This window comes from Erythranthe guttata, chromosome 6 (genome assembly GCF_056151865.1).
Source record: "Erythranthe guttata isolate IM_541 chromosome 6, IM_541, whole genome shotgun sequence".
In the NCBI taxonomy this organism is placed as follows: Eukaryota; Viridiplantae; Streptophyta; class Magnoliopsida; order Lamiales; family Phrymaceae; genus Erythranthe; species Erythranthe guttata.
In genome coordinates, this window is record NC_142538.1 from 14,292,096 (window position 1) to 14,299,288 (window position 7,193).

General features: G+C 34.3%; 1 pseudogene; it reads right to left on the bottom strand.

Annotated features, from left to right (window-relative positions):
- Window positions 1–6,234: 6,234 nt before the first annotated feature.
- Window positions 6,235–6,735, bottom strand: LOC148770226 (uncharacterized; annotated as a pseudogene).
- Window positions 6,736–7,193: the final 458 nt, after the last annotated feature.

The window sequence follows — 7,193 nt, forward strand, 5'->3', positions numbered from 1 at the left end:
GGCTTCTTTTTTTTGTTTAATAGAATAAATTTTGGGCTTGTTATTTTCTATGATAGGCCGATTTAGTTTAACACCAAAGCCCACAAATTTTAGTTTTGGGCTTTTGAGGTCCAAAATTTATGACGTCGAAGCAATAATTCTCATTCCAAATTTGTAAAATTCCAATTCCAATTTATTCTGATCAAAATAGGAATGTACATAAGATTTTGTTCTCAATCCAATTCTAATTTGCTAAATAATTTTCAAAAATTTAATTTCTTTTTTTCTGCAAATTAAGTTAATAATATATTTTTCATATCAGTTTTCAAAATCCAAATTTGATTTTTTTTAGAACGCAATTGAAATTCGTTCTGATTACTTTTAAATAAAAAAATCCAGTGATTAAAGATCCGACGGTGCATAGAGCCAGTTGCACGGACTAGGCAAAACAAACGGAAACAGCGAATCAAACCCTCGGCCGGTGAAAAAGGCAATAAGAAGAGCGAGTGTACTTTGACGCACATCATCACCTCAAATTCGTCTCTCTCACACCCCAATTCTTCTTTTTGCTTCATGTAAATTTGATCTCGCTCAGTTATACATATAAAACGAATAAATATTTTTGGAAGGGTAGTCAAATCAAATGAAGTTTAAAAAGCATATATATTTTTTTAGGTATTTAAGTCCCATGTGCGGGACAGTTAACTAGGGGTAAAATCTTAAGGGTAAAACCAAAATCATACCAAAATTGTTACTGTTTATATTTTTCTTTTACCAAAATCATTACCAAACCCTAATAGTTTAGGTAACGGGTTTTAAACGGAACAGATACCAATGAGTAGCTAGTGGATTGGGTTTTTTTGCCATCCCTAGACATATGGAGTACTTAAAATTATTCTTATTGTTTACTTAATTAAATTTTATAAATATCATATTATAACTCAAACATCAATTAATATGAATAAAAGAATTTATGAAAAAAAAGAAAAAAAAAAACTTAAGCAATAGACGTGGATGATCAAAACTATTTTAAATTTTGAGGTTAAAGAAAGAAAGTAAATATAAATGTGCATACGTATAATTAGAACGAATGGTGGTCAAATAGTTTACTCAACATTTGGTCAGGGGTAAAAATATAATTAAAAAAGAAAAAAGTAAATGATCAAATGAGTTAAGTCTTAGCTACTATCACAATTCAAGGGAGACATGCATAATTTTTTTTAAATAAAAAAAACTTAAGCAATAGACGTGGATGATCAAAACTATTTTAAATTTTTGAGGTCAAAGAAAGAAAGTAAATATAAAGATGCATACGTATAATTAGAACGAATGGAGGTCAATATAGTTTACTCAACATTTGTTCAGGGGTAAAAATATAATTAAAAAAAAAAGTAAATGGTCAAATGAGTTAAGTCTTATTAGCTACTATCACAATTCAAGGATGACATGTCCGCATCCGATAAGGCCTCATTGTATGTTCTTGGATCTTGTCCAAGTTTAACATGATCTTCATCATTTTCGAGGAGGAATAACCCATCAGGCATTTTCCGAACTCTTTCGGATTTACGTAGTGAAGGTTCAGGAAGTATATTAGTGGATTGTTGTATTGGATCGATTACTTGTTCTTGTGCTTGAACTTCACTTTGCGGTTCTTGAACTACTTCAAGTTCTACCATGCTGCCATTTTTATCTGATAGAAACTCCATTTCTATAAAGGTGGCATTCCTCGAAACAAACGTTTTGCTTCCTTGACATAATAAAATTCGTATCCCATTGAGTCTTCGGGATACCCCACAAAGTAGCATAAGTCGGATTTACTATCCAACTTATCTCCTACTAGCCACTTCACATAAGCGGGACAGCCCCATATCCTAATATGTTTGATGTTGGGCTTCGGGGAATGCCAAAGTTCGTATGGTGTGGATTTAACTGCTTTGGTGTTAACTCTATTCAGCAAATACGCGGCAGTGCGAAGTGCGTGACCCCAAAAGTATGCCGATAAGTTGGTAAACCCCATCATAGATCGAACCATGTCTAACAAGGTTCTATTCCGAAGTTCGGAAACTCCATTTAGTTGAGGAGTTCCAGGCGGAGTCCATTGAGATTGTATTCCATTCTCTTTTAGATAGTCAATGACCTCAATGCTCAAGTACTCTCCACCACGATCGGATCATAGTTTCTTAATACTTCGTCCGACTTGTTTCTCTACATCGTGTCTTAAATTTTTGAACTTTTCAAATGTTTCAGACTTGTACTTCATCAAGTACACGTACCCATACCTAGAGTAATCATCGGTAAAGGTAGCGAAGTAGTTGTAACCACCCTTCGCACTAACACTTAGGGGACCACATACGTCTGTATGGATCAAATCCAAAAGACCTTCGGCCCGCTCCATTTTCCCTTTGTAGGGTGACTTGGTCATTTTCCCTTGAAGGAGGGATTTGCAAGTTTGTAGTGATTTCACGTCGTCCAAAGTGAACAATCCTTCACTAACAAAATCGTTCATCTTTCTTAAAGAGACATGACATAATCTAGCGTGCCAAAGTTGTGCGGGATTTTGATCTATCTCCTTACGTTTAGCTGATATAACATTTATAGGTATTTCACTTGGATTTAGTTCAACTTCACCGAAACACAAAAGAGTTCACCGTTCACCACAGCACACATAAAAAGAACACAATTTTTTTTAATCTTCTTTCCAGATAAATTGCATTACATTCTAGTTCCTACAACCGCGTCGAATCAAATATACAAATAAAAGCAATGCAACCGGAGAATCTCCATTGAACTTAGATTTTGGCACGGAAGTTGTCGCACCTATCGAAATCAGCGAACCTTCTTGGAGAGTCATCAATTACTCTCCGGAATCTAATGAAGAAGCTATGCCGGCAAGCCTTGACCTTGTTGATGAACTGAGAGAGATCGATTTGATCCGCCAGCAAATGTACAAGGCTCGCATGTCAAGGGATTACAACTCCAAGGTAAGACCTCATTCATTCCAAGTGGGTGACCAAGTCCTTTGCAAAGCCGAAACCTCGCGCCCTATCGGCAAGCTCGACCCCAAGTGGGAGGGGCCTATAAAATAACACAAGTGGTTAACACTGAATCATATCGCCTAGAGAACCTTGATGGACACCCTATTCCTAGAACCTGGAACATAGGAAATCTCAAAAGATTCTACGCTTGAGTTATACTCTCAGCTCACTTCAAGACACTATACTCTGCATCCACGCATTTCGTACTAAGACATCCCTTTATAAATGAATACCCTTATAGGTGCTGCTTTTCCACATCCCTTGGATTGCAAGGCTATCCACGACACGAGGAATTTCTTTAGCCCATGATAAGGTGTGTGATCGCCTCGCCCTAAACTGGGGGCTCCTCAAATTGCCCATATCATCATATCCTAACATCTTCATAATTTTCTCTCGACAAATTAAGGATCTATCAACATGTTGAACTCCTCCGCCCTAGTCAGTTGCCCAACGTGGAAGATGATCTGCATCCCCTCATGAGGGGTAATTCACTTTAACTGCCTAAGATCACATCAACACATACATAGTATATCTCCTAACACATTAATGTCATCCAATTTGATATACATGAATGCACTCTCGAGTGTAATAGATCAGACATCGGTCATGTAATCCGATGTGTGAAGGATCTACTCGATTCCCACTTCGGGTATGCATCCCCACATTTTGATTACATCTCCCTACAATTTACTAAATATCCACTTGACATGCTTAGAAACTTTCTGCAACATTTTTCAGGCGTAAAGACATCAATGGTATCCTAAGCATCATCATCATCAATAGTTCTCTTGAGCCGGACAAAACAATTCACATAATAGCAAAGGGGAAATTGGCTAGACACCCATTATTTTGTATCTATATAGATGGAGATCCAAATTGTTAGATGAATATAGGTGTATAGTTCGTTTGAACAATAAAATTAATATTAATTAAATTAAATTAAAATATTATTTATAGACATAAATACCCTTAGTTAATATTTATATGAAAATACTATTTTGGAAAATTATGTATCAAATCCCTCATATCACATCCTCTCCCCCCCCCCCCCCCTTCACTCTTTTCTCTTTCCATATCTCTCTCTCTCTCTCTCTCTCTCTCTCTCTCTCTCTCTCTCTCTCTCTCTCTCTCTCTCTCTCTCTCTCTCTCTCTCTCTCATACACAAACACAGACGCACACCGGTATCTCTCTCTCCCATACACTTTCTCTTTTCTTATTGTACTTTATAATTTATTTCTGCATTTTTCTAATTGATTTGGTTCCATCTAATTGATTTGGTTCTCTCTCTTCCATACTCTTTCATTTTCTTTTCTTTTTTATTGTACTTTATAATTTCTTTCTGCAATTTTCTAATTGATTTGGTTTAACTAACAGTAAAGATCAAACAACAAAAAAGAATTTGAAAACGAATATTTAATATTACCAAATTGTTGTAATATGGTATTTACTTGTTATATGTTTTTTTTTCTTCAGTTGTTTTCATTTTGCATTTTGCAATTTCATGTTACATATCGTTTTCTCATTTCTCATTTTTTTTCCGTTTGCTGTTTGCATTTGGCGAAGTCATATGTAGTTTTTTGTTTGCAACTCAATAGTCCAAATTATGAAAAAAAATTCAGTTTGCCGTTTGCATTTGGTGAAATCATAAGTATTTTGTTGTTTGCAATTAAATCATAAAAATTCTAATTTTCAGTTTGCTATTTGTAGTTCAGGGAGTAATAGGCATCAGTTTGCTATTTGCTGTTCACGAAGACATAGGCGGTGGCGCGGTGGCGGTGGCATTTTTAAGAGTATGAGTTTGTACAATAAATAGTATATTTTCTTATGAATTAATTTAAATTTTTTTTGTTAATATTTGAAAAAGAGATGTTTGAGAATTTGTTTAGATAGAGAAGTTTTTGGGGGATGTCATTTAATTTGACTAAGGTATTTTTGCCACATTAAATATTATTAATTTATTAAACATATAAATTTTGACTTGGATCTATACACATAAATTATAATATAGTGAGACCTATAACAAATTGTCCCAATAACAAAATACTAATAAGAAGTGAAATAACAATAATAAATCCTCCATATGCATCAACGATCTCCTTGAAAATTATCTTCTAAATCTCCATAACCTGTAATTAAAATAAAACAATTGGAGATAAATATATTTTAACATAGAATACAACTTATTAAATTACTTTGACTGCTAGAAGTAACAAAGGTATATTACGCGCATACATTCATATACTCCCAATCAATACACTTGTGTAGAACTTCTCCAATTATCTTAGCACCGACACATGATTTAAGCAATTTTTCATTAGGAATCAAAGAGGTTATTTATTCTTAATTTGGGGCATTTTTTTTCTTTTGTGATTAAGTGGGAATTAATATTATTTTGGATTTTTTTTTTCATTTCGAACATGCCGTTATTATGAGTGTGTTTGTGTGTGTGAGAGAAAATTCAGAAGAAAGTAGACAAGACTGTACTAGAGATGAATTGAATGGATCTTCACAATCCTTTACGATTACGTGTTTAAATTGTTGTTGATATGGAACTATACCATACGAATTCCTCATGTTCCGTTGATTCTGGTTGGAGATGAGCTATCGCTTAGTTGAATACATGTCGTTTTGGTCAATGTGATGAGATTATCTGTAAATATTTGTTATCATAGATTGGTTCTTGACAAAATGTTTGTGACCACCTAAGAGCTTATTTCAGTTGTGACTTATCTAGGGCATGTTGGAAACGTGTTTGTGGTCTATGTGGCGAAGAAGTCATAGTTTGTCCATTTGAACTACTTTGTTTCTTCTTTTTACCTGAAGTATCTCTGACATAGTTTGTCCACATTTCCTCTTCTTTCGTTTATCCCTTCTCCACTTGTAAAAGTAATTACACAAGTATATCACGATTAGTTGTTAATACGAATGCTCATGCAAGTAAATGAACAATTTATTGTAAACAAACATTTGATTGTAACCATGTACAAAAAAATGCATCATTACTAATATTTATTCATCAAAATCATACATAAAAAGTTACTAGTTCAGATTACATACTCGCTATATGGTCCAACTGAATCAATATTTGCCAACACGTAACGATGAATTTGAAGAAATGTATCCTTATCAATGATACACCTTCTTCCCGAAAATAAATTTATATTGAGATAAATCATTACCCTATATTTTCCAGGAAAAAATATTCAGTAAGTGTTTAATATTACCTCTCTATTGGGTACATCCATCGGAATTGAACAGGTCCAGCTATTATTGCCGCTTCTGCCAAATGTACAAGTATTCCATAATGTCAAAGATTAAATGAGGAAAAATCTTCTCAAGGTGACTTAGTATGAGGGCAATTCGATCTTGAATTTTCTCCAAATCAGGTATCGAGTTCTTCTTAGAGCATAATGTCCTAAAGAAGTTTCTTAATTCAATTAAAACATCAACAACATTCTTAGGCAATGCTTTACGTGCATCTATGGAAGTATTTTCTACATGAGAACATGATTATCATGGCTCTTTAGAGCCCATATTGTCTGATTCTCTACTTTTACATGACAAGATATATTCGACGCATGTCGCATAGCTCATCAGGAGGTCTTAAACTCTTCAACACACCACAAAATATATCCTTCTCATGCTTACTCATTGTAAATGATGCAGCAGGCAAATAAACACCTCCAGCAGGTCTTTGAATTTGGTGCAACGAACTTCTCATATTTAATAATTGGAGATCCTTCCTAGCTTTGAGATTATCTTTTGTTTTACCTTTAACACCTAATAATGTAAATAGTACGTTATTACAAACATTCTTTTCGATATGCATAACATCGAGATTATGTCTAATAAGGTTTCCAGACCAATATGGCAAATCAAAAAAGATACTTCTCTTCTTCCAAATAGTTTTTCCATTTTCATCAACTTTTTTTTTTTTTTTTGCTGAATACTTACTATTTTTCTCTTTCCACCTAATTTTCAAATCCTCTTTTGTATATTCAGTAGGACGGCCTCTAGATGTCGTAGTAAGTCTAGCTCCGAAAGAGGAATTGGCTTATGCCACAGATCTAGCGTCCCATCAAATGATACCCTATGACTCCGTAGTTTGTGCCCAGTGGGTAAGAAACGATGATGACCGCAATAACTAAATTTATGACCATTCTTCAAATATTTAGATTG